This window comes from Arachis stenosperma, chromosome 4 (genome assembly GCF_014773155.1).
Source record: "Arachis stenosperma cultivar V10309 chromosome 4, arast.V10309.gnm1.PFL2, whole genome shotgun sequence".
Taxonomy (NCBI): Eukaryota; Viridiplantae; Streptophyta; class Magnoliopsida; order Fabales; family Fabaceae; genus Arachis; species Arachis stenosperma.
The window spans coordinates 120,600,862-120,621,079 of NC_080380.1; the positions used below are offsets into that span (position 1 = coordinate 120,600,862).

The 20,218-nt window shown below is 40.3% G+C and overlaps 1 non-coding gene across 1 annotated transcript; it reads left to right on the forward strand.

Annotated features, from left to right (window-relative positions):
- The first annotated feature begins 2,956 nt into the window (after positions 1-2,956).
- LOC130978180 (small nucleolar RNA R71) lies at positions 2,957-3,064 on the forward strand. Its single transcript, XR_009085837.1, has one exon. It is a non-coding gene; the product is annotated as a small nucleolar RNA R71 (small nucleolar RNA).
- The last annotated feature ends 17,154 nt before the right edge of the window (positions 3,065-20,218 follow it).

Here is a 20,218-nt window from a genome sequence, read left to right on the forward strand (position 1 = left end):
AGGCAAGTTGAATGCCAACCTTACACTTTCCGGACAAAAATCCAAGTATTTCCCCCGAACCATAGTAAGATAATTCTTTGGATCCGGGTTCACACTTTGATCATGGTTCTTGGTGATCCATGCATTGGCATAGAACTCTTGAACCATCAAGATTCCGACTTGTTGAATGGGGTTGGTAAGTACTTCCCAACCTCTTCTTCGGATCTCATGGCGGATCTCCGGATATTCACCCTTTTTGAGTGAAAAGGGGACCTCGGGGATCACCTTCTTCAAGGCCACAACTTCATAGAAGTGGTCTTGATGCACCCTTGAGATGAATCTATCCATCTCCCATGACTCGGAGGTGGAAGCTTTTGCCTTCCCTTTCCTCTTTTTAGAGGTTTCTCCGGCCTTGGATGCCATAATGGTTATGGAAAAACGAAAAAGCAACGCTTTTACCACACCAAACTTAAAATGTTTGCTCGTCCTCGAGCAAAAGAAGAAAGAAGAGAGTAGAAGAAGAAGAAATGAGGGAGAGGGAGATGGTGGTGTATTCGGCCAAATAGGGGGAGAAGTGGTGTTTAGGTTGTGTGAAAATGAAGAAGGGAAGAAGGGTATTTATAGGAGAGAGGGGAGAAGGAGTTCGGCCATGTATGGGTGGGTTTGGGAGGGAAAGTGGTTTGAATTTGAAGGGTGAGGTTGGTGGGGATTTATGAAGGATGGATGTGAGTGGTGAAGAGAAAGATGGGATTTGATAGGTGAAGGGTTTTTTTGGGGAAGAGGTATTGAGGTGATTGGTGAATGGGGGAAGAAGAGAGAGGGTGGTGGTGGGGTCCTGTGGGGTCCACAGATCCTGTGGTGTCAAGGAAAAGTCATCCCTGCACCAAATGTTGCTCAAAATCACGTTTTGAGCCATTTCTGGCGTTAAACGCCGGGCTGATGCCCATTCCTGGCGTTTAACGCCAGGTTTTAGCCCTTTTCTGGCGTTTAACGCCAGTCTGGTGCCCCTTTCTGGCGTTAAACGCCCAGAATGGTGCCAGACTGGGCGTTAAACGCCCAACTGCTAGGCTTACTGGCGTTTGAAAGCCAGCAACATCTTCCTCCAGGGTGCTGTTTTTCTTCCTGTTTTCATTTTGTTTTTGCTTTTTTCATTGATTTTGTGACTTCTTAGATCATCAACTACAAAAAACATAAATAACAAAAGAAAATATATAAAATCTAATCATTGGGTTGCCTCCCAACAAGCGCTTCTTTAAAGTCAGTAGCTTGACAGATGGCTCTCATTGAGCCTTACAAATGATCAGAGCAATATGGGAACCTCCCAACACCAAACTTAGAGTTTGAATGTGGGGGTTCAACACCAAACTTAGAGTTTGGTTGTGGCCTCCCAACACCAAACTTAGAGTTTGACTTTGGGGGCTCTATTTGTCTCTGATTTGAGGGAAGCTCTTCAAGCTTCATCTCCATGGTGACAGAGGGATATCCTTGAGCCTTAAACACAAAGGATTCTTCATTCACTTGAATGATTAGTTCACCTCTATCAACATCAATCACAGCCTTTGCTGTGGCTAGGAAGGGTCTGCCAAGGATGATGGATTCATCCATGCACTTCCCAGTCTCTAGGACTATGAAATCAGTAGGGATGTAATGGTCTTCAACTTTTACCAAAACATTCTCTACAAGTCCATGAGCTTGTTTTCTTGAGTTGTCTGCCATCTCCAATGAGATTCTTGCAGCTTGTACCTCAAAGATCCCTAGCTTCTCCATTACAGAGAGAGGCATGAGGTTTACACTTGACCCTAAGTCACACAAGGCCTTCTTGAAGGTCATGGTGCCAATGGTACAAGGTATTGAAAACTTCCCAGGATCTTGTCTCTTTTGAGGTAATTTCTGCCTAGACAAGTCATCCAGTTCTTTGGTGAGCAAGGGAGATTCATCTTCCCAAGTCTCATTTCCAAATAACTTGTCATTTAGCTTCATGATTGCTCCAAGATATTTAGCAACTTGCTCTTCAGTGACATACTCATCCTCTTCAGAGGAAGAATACTCATCAGAGCTCATGAAAGGCAGAAGTAAGTCCAATGGAATCTCTATGGTCTCATTTTGAGCCTCAGATTCCCATGGTTCCTCATTGGGGAATTCAGAGGAGGTTGGTGCACGCCCATTGAGGTCTTCCTCAGTGGCGTCCACCTCCTCTCTTTCCTCTCCATATTCGGCCATGTTTATGGCTTTGCACTCTCCTTTTGGATTTTCTTCTGTATTACTTGGGAGAGTACTAGGAGGGAGTTCAGTAATTTTCTTGCTCAGCTGTCCCACTTGTCCTTCCAAATTTCTGATGGAGTACCTTGTTTCATTCATGAAACTTTGAGTGGTTTTGATTAGATCAGAGACCATTGTTGCTAAGTCAGAGGTATTCTGCTTAGAACTCTCTGTCTGTTGCTGAGAAGATGATGGAAAAGGCTTGTTATTGCCAAGCCTGTTTCTTCCACCATTATTGTTATTGAAACCTTGTTGAGGTCTCTCTTGATTTTTCCATGAGAAATTTGGGTGATTTCTCCATGAAGAATTATAGGTGTTTCCATAGGGTTCTCCTAGGTAATTCACCTCTTCCATTGAAGGGTTCTCAGGATCATAAGCTTCTTCCTCAGATGAAGCATCTTGTACTGCTTGGTGCATTTTGCATTCCAGACAGACTTTGAGAAATCAAATTGACTTGTTGAGTCAATATCTTGTTCTGAGCCAGTATGGCATTCAGAGTGTCAATCTCAAGAACTCCTTTCTTCTGACTAGTCCCATTATTCACAGGATTCCTTTCAGAAGTGTACATGAATTGGTTATTTGCAACCATTTCAATCAGCTCTTGAGCCTCTGTAGGCGTCTTCTTTAAATGAAGAGATCCTCCAGCAGAGCTATCCAAAGACATCTTGGATAGTTCAGAGAGACCATCATAGAAGATACCTATGATGCTCCATTCAGAAAGCATGTCTGAGGGACATCTTCTGATTAATTGTTTGTATCTTTCCCAAGCTTCATAGAGGGATTCTCCATCCTTCTGTCTGAAGGTTTGGACTTCCACTCTAAGCTTACTCCATCTTTGTGGTGGAAAGAACTTTGCCAAGAAGGCATTGACTAGCTTTTCCCAAGAGTCCAGGCTTTCTTTAGAGAAATATTCTAGCTCTGTCTCTTACAGCAAAAGGGAATAGCATCAGTCTATAGACCTTAGGGTCTACCCCATTAGTCTTGACTGTGTCACAGATTTGCAAGAATTCAGCTAAGAACTGATGAGGATCTTCCATTGGAAGTCCATGGAACTTGCAATTCTGTTGCATTAGAGAAACTAATTGAGGCTTAAGCTCAAAGTTGTTTGCTCCAATGGCAGGGATAGAGATGCTTCTCCCATAGAAGTCGGGAGTAGGTGCAGTGAAGTCACCCAGCACCTTCCTTGCATTGTTGGCATTGTTGTTGTTTTCGGCTGCCATGTCTTCTTTTTCTTTGAAGAATTCGGTCAGGTCCTCTATAGAGAGTTGTCCTTTGGCTTCTCTTAGCTTTCTTTTCAAGGTCCTTTCGGGTTCAGGATCAGCTTCAACAAGAATGCCTTTGTCTCTGCTCATGCTCATATGAAAGAGAAGAGAACAAGAAAATGTGGAATCCTCTATGTCACAGTATAGAGATTCCTTGAGGTGTCAGAGGAAAAGAGAAATAGAAAGAAGAAGGAGAAGAAGAATTCGAACTTTAATTAGATAAGGTTCGAATTGTGCATTGAGAAGGAGTGGTACTCCATAAATAGAAGGATGTGAGAAGGAGGGGAGTAATTTTCGAAAATTAATTAGAAGATTTTGAAAACATTTTTGAAAAACACTTAATTGATTTTCGAAAATAAGAGTGGAAAAGAAATCAAATGATTTTTGAAAAAGATTTGAAATTTAAAGGGATTTGATTGAAAACTTAATTTGAAAGAGATGTGATTAAAAAGATGTGATTGGGAAGATATGATTTGAAAACAATTTTAAAAAGATATGATTTAAAAACAATTTAAAAAAAAGATTTGATTTTAAAAATTAGTGACTTGCCTAACAAGAAAAGATATGATTCAAACATAAAACCTTCCTCAACAGAAAAGGCAAAAAATGTTCAATCAAATCATTAATTGTTAGTAAGTATCTTTGAAAAAGGAAAGAAATTGATTTTGAAAACATTTGATTGAAAAGATATGATTTGAAAAAGATTTGATTTTGAAAAACTTTGAAAACTTGAAAAAAAATTGATTTGAAAACAAAATTCTCCCCCTAGCACCATCCTGGCGTTAAACGCCCAGAATGGTATACATTCTGGCGTTTAACGCCCAAAATGCTACCTCTTTGGGCGTTAAACGCCCAACCAGGCACCCTGGCTGGCGTTTAAACGCCAGTCTGTCTTCTTCACTGGGCATTTTTGAATGCTCAGCTTTTTCTGTATAATTCCTCTGCAGCATGTTCTGAATCTTCAATTCTTTGTATTATTGACTTGAAAAGACACAGATTAAAAATATTTTTGGTTTTTTAATAATAAAAAATGCAACAAGAATCAAATAACAATGCATGCAAGACACCAAACTTAGCAGTTTGTATACTACTGACACTATATGAGACACATAAACACTCAAGTCAAAAGAATTCAAAGATCAGAGTAAGAAATCATCAAGAATTACTTGAAGATCCTTAAGACACATGAATGAATGCATGCTATTGACACCAAACTTAAGATGAGACACTAAACTTAAGCAAGAAACATCAAATATTTTTGGTTTTTATGATTTTGTGATTTTTTTTGTATTTTTCGAAAATTAAGTGGAAAAAGATATCAAAATTCTTAATGAGAATCCCAGGAATCAGTGCAATGCTAGTCTAAGACTCCGGTCCAGGAATTAGACATGGCTTCACAGCCAGCCAAGCTTTCAAAGAAAGCTTCGGTCCAAAACACTAGACATGGCCAATGGCCAGCCAAGCCTTAGCAGATCACTGCTCCAAAAGCAAGATTGATAAAAATCATCAAGCTCTTGTGATGATAAGTTGAAACCTCGGTCCAATAAGATTAGACATGGCTTTTCAGCCAGCCAGATTTCAACAAATCATCATGAAACTCTAGAATTTCACCTTCAAGAATTTCGAAAAAAAATAAATGCCTGATCTAAGCAACAAGATGAACCGTCAGTTGTCCATACACAAGAACAATCCCCGGCAACGGCGCCAAAAACTTGGTGCTGTTGCCGGATTTTGGCACTGATGTTACCGGACAAAGAGCTTGCTCAAAACTTGAACAATCCCCGGCAACGGCGCCAAAAACTTGGTGCACGAAATTGTGATCAATACTTTTCAAAACATAAACAATCCCTAGTAATGGCTACAAAGACGTGGTGCTCAATACCATGGCATAAACACAACTTCGCACAACTAACCAGCAAGTGCACTGGGTCGTCCAAGTAATAAACCTTACGCGAGTAAGGGTCGATCCCACGGAGATTGGTGGTATGAAGCAAGCTATGGTCATCTTGTAAATCTCAGTCAGGCAGACTCAAATGGGTATGGTGATAAACGAATAATAACATAAAAGGTAAAGATAGAGATACTTATGTATATCATTGGTGTAAGAGTTTCAGACAAGCGTATGAAGATGCCTTCCCTTCCGTCTCTCTGCTTTCCTACTGCCTTCATCCAATCCTTCTTACTCCTTTCCATGGCAAGCTCGTGTAGGGTTTCACTGTTGTCAGCAGCTACCTCCCATCCTCTCAGTGAAAGCGATTGGCATATGCCCTGTCACGGCATAGCGGAATTCAGCTGTCGGTTCTCGGTCAGGCCGGAATAATATCCATTGATACTTTTGCGTCTGTCACTAACGCCCTAGCCTGCTAGGAGTTTGAATCACGTCACAGTCATTCAATCATTGAATCCTACTCAGAATACCACAGACAAGGTTTAGACCTTCCGGATTCTCTTGAATGCCGCCATCAGGTCCTGCCTATACCACGAAGATTCCGATTAAAGAATCCAAGAGATATTCACTAAGCCTTGGTTGCTTGTAGAACAAGAATGGTTGTCAGTCACCTTGTTCATAGGTGAGAATGATGATGAGTGTCACGGATCATCACATTCATCAAGTTGAAGAACAAGTGATATCTTAGAACAAGAACAAGCGGAATTGAATGGAAGAACAATAGTAATTGCATTAATACTCGAGGTACAGCAGAGCTCCACACCTTAATCTATGGTGTGTAGAAACTCCACCGTTGAAAATACATAAGCATAAGGTCTAGGCATGGCCGAATGGCCAGCCTCCCAATGATCTAAGATAGCATAAAACGAAGATAGCTACCAAAGTCCTCTAATACAATAGTAAAAGGTCCTACTTATAGATAACTAGTAGCCTTGGGTGTACAGAGATGAGTAAATGACATAAAAATCCACCTCCGGGCCCACTTGGTGTGTGCTTGGGCTGAGCAATGAAGCATTTTCGTGTAGAGACTCTCCTTGGAGTTAAACGCCAGCTTTTATGCCAGTTTGGGCGTTTAACTCCCAATTAGGTGCCAGTTCCGGCGTTTAACGCTGGAATTTCTTGAGGTGACTTTGAACGCCGATTTGGGCCATCAAATCTTGGGCAAAGTATGGACTATCATATATTGCTGGAAAGCCCAGGATGTCTACTTTCCAACGCCGTTGAGAGCGCGCCAATTGGGCTTCTATAGCTCCAGAAAATCCACTTCGAGTGCAGGGAGGTCAGAATCCAACAGCATCTGCAGTCCTTTTGAGTCTCTGGATCAGATTTTTGCTCAGATCCCTCAATTTCAGCCAGAAAATACCTGAAATCACAGAAAAATACACAAACTCATAGTAAAGTCCAGAAAAGTGAATTTTAATTAAAAACTAATAAAAATATACTAAAAACTAACTAAAAGATATCAAAAACATACTAAAAACAATGCCAAAAAGCGTACAAATTATCCGCTCATCAGTAGCTCAATACCATGGCATTACACAACTTCGCACAACTAACCAGCAAGTGCACTGGGTCGTCTAAGTAATACCTTACGTGAGTAAGGGTCGATCCCACGGAGATTGTTAGTATGAAGCAAGCTATGGTCATCTTGTAAATCTTAGTCAGACAAACTCAAATATATAATGGTGATGAACGCATAAAACATAAAGATAAAGATAGAGGTACTTATGTAATTCATTGGTAGGAACTTCAGACAAGCGCATGAAGATGCCTTCCCTTCCGTCTCTCTGCTTTCCTACTGTCTTCATCCAATCCTTCTTATTCCTTTCCATGGCAAGCTTGTGTAGGGTTTCACCGTTGTCAATGGCTACCTCCCATCCTCTCAGTGAAAATGATTGCATATGCTCTGTCACAGCACGCGGAATTCAGCTGTCGGTTCTCGGTCAGGCCGGAATAGAATCCATCGATTCTTTTGCGTCTGTCACTAACGCCCCGCCTGCTAGGAGTTTGAAGCACGTCACAGTCATTCAGTCATTGAATCCTACTCAGAATACCACAGACAAGGTTAGACCTTCCGGATTCTCTTGAATGCTGCCATCAGTTCTTGCCTATACCACGAAGACTCTGATCTCACGGAATGGCTGGCTCGTTTGTCAGGCGAGCACTCGGTTGTCAGGCGATCAACCATGCATCGTGCAACCAGGAATCTAAGAGATATACATTAGAGCCTCGTTTGCTTGTAGAACAAGAGTGGTTGTCAGTCACTTTGTTCATAAGTGAGAATGATGATGAGCGTCACATAATCATCACATTCATCATGTTCTTGGGTGCAAATGAATATCTTAGAACAAGAACAAGCGGAATTGAATGGAAGAACAATAGTAATTGCATTAATACTCGAGGTACAGCAGAGCTCCACACCTTAATCTATGGTGTGTAGAAACTCCACCGTTGAAAATACATAAGAACAAGGTCTAGGCATGGCCGAATGGCCAGCCTCCCAATGATCTAAGATAGCATAAAAATGAAGATAGCTACCTCTTGATGTCTCAATACAATAGTAAAAGGTCCTACTTATAGAAAACTAGTAGCCTAAGGTGTACAGAAATGAGTAAATGACATAAAAATCCACTTCCGGGCCCACTTGGTGTGTGCTTGGGCTGAGCAATGAAGCATTTTCGTGTAGAGACTCTTCTTGGAGTTAAACGCCAGCTTTTATGCCAGTTTGGGCGTTTAACTCCCATTTTGGTGCCAGTTCCAGCGTTTAACGCTGGGATTTCTTGAGGTGACTTTGAACGCCGGTTTGGGCCATCAAATCTTGGGCAAAGTATGGACTATCATATATTGCTGGAAAGCCCAGGATGTCTACGTTCCAACGCCGTTGAGAGCGCGCCAATTGGGATTCTGTAGCTCCCGAAAATCTACTTTGAGTGCAGGGAGGTCAGAATCCAACAGCATCTGCAGTCCTTTTTAGTCTCTGAATCAGATTTTTGCTCAGGTCCCTCAATTTCAGCCAGAAAATACCTGAAATCACAGAAAAACACACAAACTCATAGTAAAGTCCAGAAAAGTGATTTTTAACTAAAAACTAATAAAAATATACTAAAAACTAACTAGATTATACCAAAAACATACTAAAAACAATGCCAAAAAGTGTATAAATTATCCGCTCATCACAACACCAAACTTAAATTGTTGCTTGTCCTCAAGCAACTGAAAATCAAATAAGATAAAAAGAAGAGAATATACTATAGACTCCAAATTATCAATGAAACATAGCTCCAAATTAGATGAGCGGGACTAGTAGCTTTTTGCCTCCGAACAGTTTTGGCATCTCACTTTATCCTTTGAAATTCAGAATGATTGGCTTCTTTAGGAACTCAGAATCCAGATAGTGTTATTGATTCTCTTAGTTAAGTATGATGATTCTTGAACACAGCTACTTATTGAGTCTTGGCCGTGGCCCAAAGCACTCTGTCTTCCAGTATTACCACCGGATACATATATGCCACAGACACATAATTGGGTGAACCTTTTCAGATTGTGACTCAGCTTTGCTAGAGTCCCCAATTAGAGGTGTCCAGGGTTCTTAAGCACACTCTTATTTGCCTTGGATCACAACTCTTATTTCTTTCTTTTTCTCTTTCTCCTCTTTTTTTTTCGTTTTTTTTTTGCATTCACTGCTTTTTCTTGCTTCAAGAATCATTTTTATGATTTTTCAGATCCTCAGTAACATGTCTCCTTTTTCATCATTCTTTCAAGAGCCAACAACTTTAACATTCATGAACAACAAATTCAAAAGACATATGCACTGTTTAAGCATACATTCAGAAAACAAAAAGTATTGTCACCACATCAAACTAATTAAGCTAGTTTTAAAGATGAATTCGAAATCCTGTACTTCTTGTTCTTTTGTGATAAAAACAGTTTTCATTTAAGAGAGGTGATGGATTCATAGGACATTCATAACTTTAAGGCATAGACACTAAGACACTAATGATCATAAGACACAAACATGGATAAACATAAGCATAAATTTTCGAAAAACAGAAGAAATAAAGAACAAGGAGATTAAAGAACGGGTCCACCTTAGTGATGGCGGCTTGTTCTTCCTCTTGAAGGTCTTATGGAGTGCTTGAGCTCCTCAATGTTTCTTCCTTGTCTTTGTTGCTCCTCTCTCATGATTCTTTGATCTTCTCTAATTTCATGGAGGAGAATGGAGTGTTCTTGGTGCTCCACCCTTAGTTGTCCCATGTTGGAACTCAGTTCTCCTAGGGAGGTGTTCAGTTGCTCCCAATAGTCTTGTGGAGGAAAGTGCATCCCTTGAGGCATCTCAGGGATCTCATGATGAGAGGGGTCTCTTGTTTGCTCCATCCTTTTCTTAGTGATGGGCTTGAGGTCATGCCTTCTCAGTTGAACCGGTTTCCCTCTTGAATCTCTCTTCCATTGAGCGCCCTCTTCACAAATGTCTGTGAGGGCTTGGTCGAACCTTTGATCAAAGTTGACCCTTTTTGAGTTTGAAAGGGATCTCAGGGATCACCTTCTTCATGGCCACAACTTCATAGAAGTGGTCTTAATGCACCCTTGAGATGAATCTTTCCATCTCCCATGACTCGGAGGTGGAAGCCTTTGCCTTCCCTTTCCTCTTTTTAGAGGTTTCTCCGGCCTTGGATGCCATAAATGGTTATGGAAAAACAAAAAGCAATGCTTTTACCACACCAAACTTAAAATGTTTGCTCGTCCTCGAGCAAAAGAAGAAAGAAGAGAGTAGAAGAAGAAGAAATGAGGAGAAAGGGAATGGCTTTGTATCCGGCCAAAGGGGAGAGAGATGGTGTTTAAGGTGTGTGAAAATGAAGGAGTGAAGGAGGGTTTATATAGGAGAGGGGGAAGGGGTTGTTCGGCCATTTGAGGGTGGGTTTGGGTGGGAAAGTGGTTTGAATTTGAATGGTAGGTGGGGTTTTATGAAGGATGGATGTGAGTGGTGAAGAGAAAGAAGGGATTTGATAGGTGAGGGGTTTTTGGGGAAGAGGTGTTGAGGTGATTGGTGAAGAAGAGAGAGAGTGGTAGGGTAGGTGGGGATCCTGTGGGGTCCACAGATCTTGAGGTGTCAAGGAAAAGTCATCCCTGCACCAAATGGCATTCAAAATCACGTTTTGTGCCATTTCTGGCGTTAAACGCCGGGCTGGTGCCCATTCCTGGCGTTTAACGCCAGGTTCTTGCCCTTTTCTGGCATTTAACGCCAGTCTGGTGCCCCTTTCTGGCGTTAAACGCCCAGAATGGTGCCAGACTGGGCGTTAAACGCCCAACAGCTAACCTCACTGGCGTTTAAACGCCAGTGGGTGCGTCCTCCAGGGTGTGCTGTTTTTTTTCCTGTTTTTCATTCTGTTTTTTCTTTTTTCATTGATTTTGTGACTTCTCATGATCATCAACCTACAAAAAAGATAAAATAACAAAAGAAAATAGTTAATTATAAAACATTGGGTTGCCTCCCAACAAGCGCTTCTTTAATGTCATTAGCTTGACAGAGGACTCTCATGGAGCCTCACAGATACTCAGAGCCATGTTGGAACCTCCCAACACCAAACTTAGAGTTTGAATGTGGGGGTTCAACACCAAACTTAGAGTTTGGTTGTGGCCTCCCAACACCAAACTTAGAGTTTGACTGTGGGGGCTCTGTTTGGCTCTGCTTTGAGAGAAGCTCTTCATGCTTCCTCTCCATGATGACAGAGGGATATCCTTGAGCCTTAAACACCAAGGATTCTTCATTCACTTGAATGATCAACTCTCCTCTATCAACATCAATCACAGCCTTTGCTGTGGCTAGGAAGGGTCTGCCAAGGATGATGGATTCATCCATGCACTTCCCAGTCTCTAGGACTATGAAATCAGTAGGGATGTAATGGTTTTCAACTTTGACCAGAACATCCTCTACAAGTCCATAGGCTTGTTTTCTTGAGTTGTCTGCCATCTCTAATGAGATTCTTGCAGCTTGTACCTCAAAGATCCCTAGTTTCTCCATTACAGAGAGGGGCATGAGGTTTACACTTGACCCTAAGTCACACAAGGCCTTCTTGAAGGTCATGGTGCCTATGGTGCAAGGTACTGAAAACTTCCCAGGGTCCTGTCTCTTTGGAGGCAGTTTCTGCCTAGACAAGTCATCCAGTTCTTTGGTGAGCAAAGGGAGTTCATCCTCCCAAGTCTCATTTCCAAACAACTTGTCATTTAGTTTTATGATTGCTCCAAGGTATTTAGCAACTTGCTCTTCAGTGACATACTCATCCTCTTCAGAGGAAGAATACTCATCAGAGCTCATGAATGGCAGAAGTAAGTCCAATGGGATCTCTATGGTCTCGTTTTGAGCCTCAGATTCCCATGGTTCCTCATTGGGGAACTCATTGGAAGCCAGTGGACGCCCAGTGAGGCCTTCCTCAGTGGCGTTCACTGCCTCTTCTTCCTCCCAAAATTCGGCCATATTGATGGCCTTGCACTCTCCTTTTGGATTTTCTTCTGTATTGCTTGGGAGAGTACTAGGAGGGAGTTCAGTAATTTTCTTGCTCAGCTGACCCACTTGTCCTTCCAAATTTCTAATGGAGGACCTTGTTTCAGTCATGAAACTTTGAGTGGTTTTGATTAGATCAGAGACCATGGTTGCTAAGTCAGAGGTATTCTGCTTAGAACTCTCTGTCTGTTGCTGAGAAGATGATGGAAAAGGCTTGCTATTGCTAAACCTGTTTCTTCCACCATTATTGTTATTGAAACCTTGTTGAGGTCTCTGTTGATCCTTCCATGAAAGATTTGGATGATTCCTCCATGAAGGATTATAGGTGTTTCCATAGGGTTCTCCCATGTAATTCACCTCTTCCATTGAAGGGTTCTTAGGATCATAAGCTTCTTCCTCAGATGAAGCTTCCTTAGTACTGCTTGGTGCATTTTGCATTCCAGACAGACTTTGAGAAATCAAATTGACTTGTTGAGTCAATATTTTATTCTGAGCCAATATGGCATTCAGAGTGTCAATCTCAAGAACTCCTTTCTTCTGACTAGTCCCATTGTTCACAGGATTTCTTTCAGAAGTGTACATGAATTGGTTATTTGCAACCATTTCAATCAGTTCTTGAGCTTCTGCAGGCGTCTTCTTCAAATGAAGAGATCCTCCAGCAGAGCTATCCAAAGACATCTTGGACAGTTCAGAGAGACCATCATAGAAAATACCTATGATGCTCCATTCAGAAAGCATGTCAGAGGGACACTTTCTGATTAATTGTTTGTATCTTTCCAAAGCTTCATAGAGGGATTCTCCATCCTTTTGTCTGAAGGTTTGGACTTCCACTCTAAGCTTACTCAATTTTTGAGGTGGAAAGAACTTTGCCAAGAAGGCATTGACTAGCTTTTCCCATGAGTCTAGGCTTTCTTTAGGTTGTGAGTCCAACCATGTCCTAGCTCTGTCTCTTACAGCAAAAGGGAATAGCATAAGTCTGTAGACCTCAGGGTCTACCCCATTAGTCTTGACAGTGTCACAGATTTGCAAGAATTCAGCTAAGAACTGATGAGGATCTTCCAATGGAAGTCCATGAAACTTGCAATTCTGTTGCATTAGAGAAACTAATTGAGGCTTAAGCTCAAAGTTGTTTGCTCCAATGGCAGGGATAGAGATGCTTCTCCCATAGAAGTCGGGAGTAGGTGCAGTAAAGTCACCCAGCACCTTCCTTGCATTGTTGGCATTGTTGTTGTTTTCGGCTACCATGTGTTCTTCTTCTTTGAAGAATTCGGTTAGGTCCTTTACAGAGAGTTGTGCCTTAGCTTCTCTTAGCTTTCGCTTCAAGGTCCTTTCAGGTTCAGGGTCAGCTTCAACAAGAATGCCTTTGTCTTTGTTCCTGCTCATATGAAAGAGAAGAGACAAGAAAGTGTGGAATCCTCTATGTCACAGTATAGAGATTCCTTTAGGTGTCAGAGGAAAAGAAAAGTAGAAGACAGAAGTAGAAAATTCGAACTTATCAAAGAAGATGGAGTTCGAATTTTGCATTAAGGAATAGTGTTAGTCCATAAATAGAAGGATGTGAGAAGAAGGGAAGTAATTTTCGAAAATTAAGGAAAAGATTTTGAAAACAATTTTGAAAAACACTAATTGATTTTCGAAAATGAAAGTGGAAAAGAAATCAAGTGATTTTTGAAAAAGATTTTGAAATTAAAAAAAAGATTTGATTGAAAACTATTTTGAAAAAGATGTGGTTAAGAAGATATGATTAGTTTTAAAAAGATGTGATTGAGAAGATATGATTTGAAAAACATTTTAAAAAGATATGATTTTAAAAATTAATGACTTGCCTAACAAGAAAAGATATGATTCAAACATTAAACCTTTCTCAACAGAAAAGGCAATATACTAGAGATGTTCAATCAAATCATTAATTGTTAGTAAGTATCTTTGAAAAAGGAAAGAAATTGATTTTGAAAACATTTGATTGAAAAGATATGATTTGAAAAAGATTTGATTTTGAAAAACTTTGAAAACTTGAAAAAAAATTGATTTGAAAACAAAATCCTCCCTCTTGTGCCATCCTGGCGTTAAATGCCCAGAATGGTGCACATTCTGGCGTTTAACGCCCAAAACTATACCCTTTTGGGCGTTAAACGCCCAACCAGGTACCCTGGCTGGCATTTAAACGCCAGTCTGTCCTTCTTCACTGGGCGTTTTGAACGCCCAACTTTTTCTGTGCAATTCCTCTGCTGTATGTTCTGAATCTTCAATTCTCTGTATTATTGACTTGAGAAGACACAAATTAAAAATATTTTTGGATTTTTAATAATCAAAATGCAACTAAAATCAGATAACAATGCATGTAAGACACCAAACTTAGCAGTTTGTATACTACTGACACTAATGAGAATGCATAGACACACAAAGCACTCAAGTCAAGAGAATTTAAAGATTAGAGTAAGAAATCATCAATAACATCTTGAAGATCCTTAAGACACATGAATGAATGCATGCAATTGGCACCAAACTTAAGATGAGACTCTAGACTCAACAAGAAACATAAAATATTTTTTGGTTTTTATGATTTTAAATTTTTTTTTTTGAATTTTTCGAAAATTATATGGAAAAGAAAAACAAAGGTATCAAAATTCTTAATGAGAATTTCAGGAATCATGCAATGTTAGTCTAAAGCTTCAGTCTAAAGGAATTAGACATGGCTAGCCAAGCTTCAACAGGACATTGCATTCATGAGCTAAATTGATGAAGATCAATCAGCTTTGGTGATGATAAGAACATCACCTTGAAACACTAGAATTCATTCTTAAGAACTCTGAAAAAAATACCTAATCTAAGCAACAAGATGAACCGTCAGTTGTCCAAACTGAACAATCTCCGGCAACGGCGCCAAAAACATGGTGCGCAAAATTGTGAACAATACTTTTTCACAACTCTCATAATCCCTGGTCATGAGTCCCAAAAACTTGGTAGCTCAATACCATGGCATTACACAACTTCGCACAACTAACCAGCAAGTGCACTGGGTCGTCCAAGTAATACCTTACGTGAGTAAGGGTCGATCCCACGGAGATTGTTAGTATGAAGCAAGCTATGGTCATCTTGTAAATCTTAGTCAGGCAAACTCAAATATATAATGGTGATGAACGCATAAAACATAAAGATAAAGATAGAGGTACTTATGTAATTCATTGGTAGGAACTTCAGACAAGCGCATGAAGATGCCTTCCCTTCCGTCTCTCTGCTTTCCTACTGTCTTCATCCAATCCTTCTTATTCCTTTCCATGGCAAGCTTGTGTAGGGTTTCACCGTTGTCAATGGCTACCTCCCATCCTCTCAGTGAAAACGATTGCATATGCTCTGTCACAGCACGCGGAATTCAGCTGTCGGTTCTCGGTCAGGCCGGAATAGAATCCATCGATTCTTTTGCGTCTGTCACTAACGCCCCGCCTGCTAGGAGTTTGAAGCACGTCACAGTCATTCAGTCATTGAATCCTACTCAGAATACCACAGACAAGGTTAGACCTTCCGGATTCTCTTGAATGCTGCCATCAGTTCTTGCCTATACCACGAAGACTCTGATCTCACGGAATGGCTGGCTCGTTTGTCAGGCGAGCACTCGGTTGTCAGGCGATCAACCATGCATCGTGCAACCAGGAATCTAAGAGATATACATTAGAGCCTCGTTTGCTTGTAGAACAAGAGTGGTTGTCAGTCACTTTGTTCATAAGTGAGAATGATGATGAGCGTCACATAATCATCACATTCATCATGTTCTTGGGTGCAAATGAATATCTTAGAACAAGAACAAGCGGAATTGAATGGAAGAACAGTAGTAATTGCATTAATACTCGAGGTACAGCAGAGCTCCACACCTTAATCTATGTGTGTAGAAACTCCACCGTTGAAAATACATAAGAACAAGGTCTAGGCATGGCCGAATGGCCAGCCTCCCAATGATCTAAGATAGCATAAAAATGAAGATAGCTACCTCTTGATTTCTCAATACAATAGTAAAAGGTCCTACTTATAGAAAACTAGTAGCCTAAGGTTTACAGAAATGAGTAAATGACATAAAAATCCACTTCCGGGCCCACTTGGTGTGTGCTTGGGCTGAGCAATGAAGCATTTTCGTGTAGAGACTCTTCTTGGAGTTAAACGCCAGCTTTTATGCCAGTTTGGGCGTTTAACTCCCATTTTGGTGCCAGTTCCAGCGTTTAACACTGGGATTTCTTGAGGTGACTTTGAACGCCGGTTTGGGCCATAAAATCTTGGGCAAAGTATGGACTATCATATATTTCTGGAAAGCCCAGGATGTCTACTTTCCAACGCCGTTAAGAGCGCGCCAATTGGGATTCTGTAGCTCCAGAAAATCCACTTCGAGTGCAGGGAGGTCAGAATCCAACAGCATCTGCAGTCCTTTTTAGTCTCTGAATCAGATTTTTGCTCAGGTCCCTCAATTTCAGCCAGAAAATTCCTGAAATCACAGAAAAACACACAAACTCATAGTAAAGTCCAGAAAAGTGATTTTTAACTAAAAACTAATAAAAATATACTAAAAACTAACTAGATTATACCAAAAACATACTAAAAACAATGCCAAAAAGTGTATAAATTATCCGCTCATCAGTGGGATAAGTTGCAGAACTTCTATAAAGGACTTACTCTGAAAGCTCAAGAAGCACTTGATCATTCAGCTGGAGGCTCATTACAACTCATGAAAACTACAGAGGAAGCTCAAAACCTCATTGATATGGTGGCTAACAACCAATATTTCTTTGCCCACCAAAGGCAACGCCAACCATCACAAAGAAGAGGAGTAATGGAGTTGGAAGGAGTGGATTCAATTCTAGCTCAGAACAAGATGATGCAGCAGCAGATTCAACAACAGTTTGAGCAAATGGCCAAAAGAATTGATGGCCTGCAAGTAGCATCAGTGAGTGCCACAAGCTAACCATCAACCACATGGGTGCAAAATGAAGAAACCCAAGAGGAGCAACAGCAAGAGCAAGTCCAATACATGCACAACCAAAATCCTGGAACAAATGAAGTCTATGGTGATACTTACAATCCCTCTTGGAAAAACCATCCCAACCTCAGATGGAGAGACAACCAAAATCAAAGCCAACAACCATGGCAAAGAAACTCAAGTAAGAACAATTGGAAAAGCACAAACCACAACCCCCAGCCAACCACTAACCAAAACACATACAGAAAACCACAAAATAATTACCCCAACTCTAACCATCACCTACCCAATAACCACCCAACTAACCAAAACACTTATCATCATCCACCAACACCCCAAAACCAACTAATTTCACAAGAATCTCAGAGGATCACTAATCTAGAGCTGCTTATGGAGAAAATGATGAAGAACCAAGAATTGACAACAAAAAACCAAGAAGCTTCCATGAAGAACTTAGAAAGGCAGATTGGACAAATTTCCAAACAAATTTCTGTTGAAAAACCATCAAGCTCACTACCAAGTGACACCATTCCTAACCCAAAGAAAGAATGCAAAGTCGTGCAATTAAGGAGTGGAAAGATATTAGTGGATGGCAACCAAGGAGCAACTAAGGAACTTTTGGAAAATGACAAAGAGTCAACAGAGAAAGATGAAGCTAACAACAAGGACATAACAAGCAAGAATGTTCCAGAAAAGCTCACAGAAGAAAACAACCAACCAAAGAACTCAAAGAAGGGAAAGCAGATCATGGAAGAACCAAATCCAAGACAACATCAAGTGGAGAAGAGCTTAACACCACCACTACCGTATCCCCAAAGATTCCACAAAGAGACAAAGGATCAGCATTTCCACAAATTTCTTGAGACTTTCAAGAAGCTGGAAATCAACATACCTTTGGCTGAGGCATTAGAGCAAATGCCTCTATATGCCAAATTCTTAAAGGAGCTCATCAACAAGAAAAGAAGTTGGAATGAGAAGGAGACTGTAATGCTTAGTGAAGAATGCAGTGCACTAATCAAAAAGGGGTTCCTTCCCAAGCTTGAAGATCCTGGAGGTTTCTTCCTACCCTGCACTATTGGAAACTTATTCATCAACAAGGGGATGTGTGACTTAGGAGCAAGTATAAATCTAATCCCATCTTCTTTAGTGAAAAAGCTTGGCATAGAAGAGGTGAAACCAATAAAGATGTCCTTGGAATTGGTGGACCAATCAGTAGTATATCCTAAAGGGTTGATTGATAACCTTTTAGTTAAGGTTGACAAGTTCATCTATCCGGCAGATTTTGTGATCCTAGATTCATCAGAGAATGAGAATGACTCCATAATACCTGGTCGACCATTTTTGGCCACTGCTAGAGCCATTGTAGACATAGAACAGGGAGAGCTAACCCTCAAGATGCATGAAGAGAGCATTACCTTGAAAGTGTTTCCAGAATCACAAAGTAAGGAAGAAACAAGCAAGAAAAGTGACTATCTTCCAGGACAAGCACTCAGCAACACAATAGAACAGAAGAGTGAGCAGGTACAAGGAGGGGAAGGAATTCAAAAAGAGGCTAGGCTGATAAACAAAAAGGGAGGAATCACAACTCGAGTCACTGTCAAAGAAGACAGATCAACAAGGAAGAAAAAGAAGAAAAACAGGAAGAAGGCTTACAAAGGGTGGAAGAATAAAAAATTTCCAACTGAAGGATTTTCCAAAGGTGATAAAGTACAATTAGTGTACCAACAGCTGGGAACAGAAGATCATTACACTATCAACCAAGTACTCTCTCTTGAGCACATTGAAATTAAGCATCAAGACACACAGAGAAAGCTTACAGTGAGAAGGGACAAGTTGAGACATCACCAACATCAACCACCTTAAAGGGAGTTCAATGTCAAGCTAGTGACAATAAAAGAGCGCTTGTTGGGAGGCAACCCAACTTGAGGTAGTATTCTTTTCATAGCTTTTTCAATAAAATGTTGAATAATTGGTATGCATTGCAAGGAGCTAAGTTTGGTGTTGCACACCAAAACAAATTAAGGGAGAATGAAAGATTCTAAGTTTGGTGTTCCACCAAAAATCTCATTTAAAAACACATTCTCACCTTTTGCAAAGTGCTAGCTCTAAGCAGTCAAACAAATTTTTCAACTATTTAATTGCTTTCTAGCTTTAATTCCATAACCTTTAGCAAGGACACAGGGTTTCACATATGGTTAACTTGTTGCATCCGAGACAGTGGCAAACAATTAAGTTTGGTGTTCTCACACCAAAATAAATCCAAGAGCCACACTCAATTTATGCATACTAACCATGCAATTAAGGGCTTGAGAAGCAAGCAACTTTGAGAATTATGCAGGACATGAGTCAACAATTAAAGATATTGTGCATCTTAACTCAAAGAAAACACAACAGAAGGAAGAATCAAAGGGCTGCAACTTCAAAGGTTGTATCTAAACTTAATCTTTGCTTCTGTGTATTGTTTTGAACATGAGAACCATTATATATCCTGCTAAAGTGTTTATTTAGTTGCAAGTGAAGTTGCTTGATTAAGAATGCTAATCTGCATGAAGCTTGTCATTCATAACCGAGCTGAATTTTTGCTTTGTTTCCCATATGCTTGAATAAAAGAGAATTGTTTGAATTGAAAAGTAAATATCCAATGTTGCATAAGTAGAATGGAAGTCAATGGTGGTATATGTGTTTGATTAAATGCATAACTCATGAAATAATTGCTGCATAGTATCATTTTCATTGAAGTGTGAGCTAGCTTGCAGTTATGAAGGTTCCTATCAATAAAGAAAAAGCCCTTGAGAACAAAAATAAAATAGAAAGAAAAGGAAGAAGAAAAAGCCAATATGGCAAGAAAAACAAAGAATAAAGGCTGGACACCAATAGCTTGGATCCTAGGACACATGCCTGTGGTGTTCTTGTACTAGGATATGCTTGGATAAGTAAATTCTAAGGGGTATTTTAAAACCCGGTCACTTATATCAACTGATTTGGGATGGCCAATTGAAAGTCCACAATAAAGAGCAACCTAGATACAAAACATTTAGTTATCCAAAGAGATGCTGGGCATCAATAATCCTAGGAAGAAGTAGTGAGCCATGTGTCTGTGGTGGAAGATGTTGATTTAAAAATAAAGCCAAAGGCTACTACTACAACATTAGACACCAAGCCTTCAAGAATAATAAGCTTGATAAGCAACATGAGAAAAGAAAAGTTAGCAAGGGAGCAAAGAAAGAATAAACCTTATAACAGCAAGTTTAGCAAGCCTTTGAGGAATAATGTATATTATGTAACAGCAACAATAATTGAGTTATCAT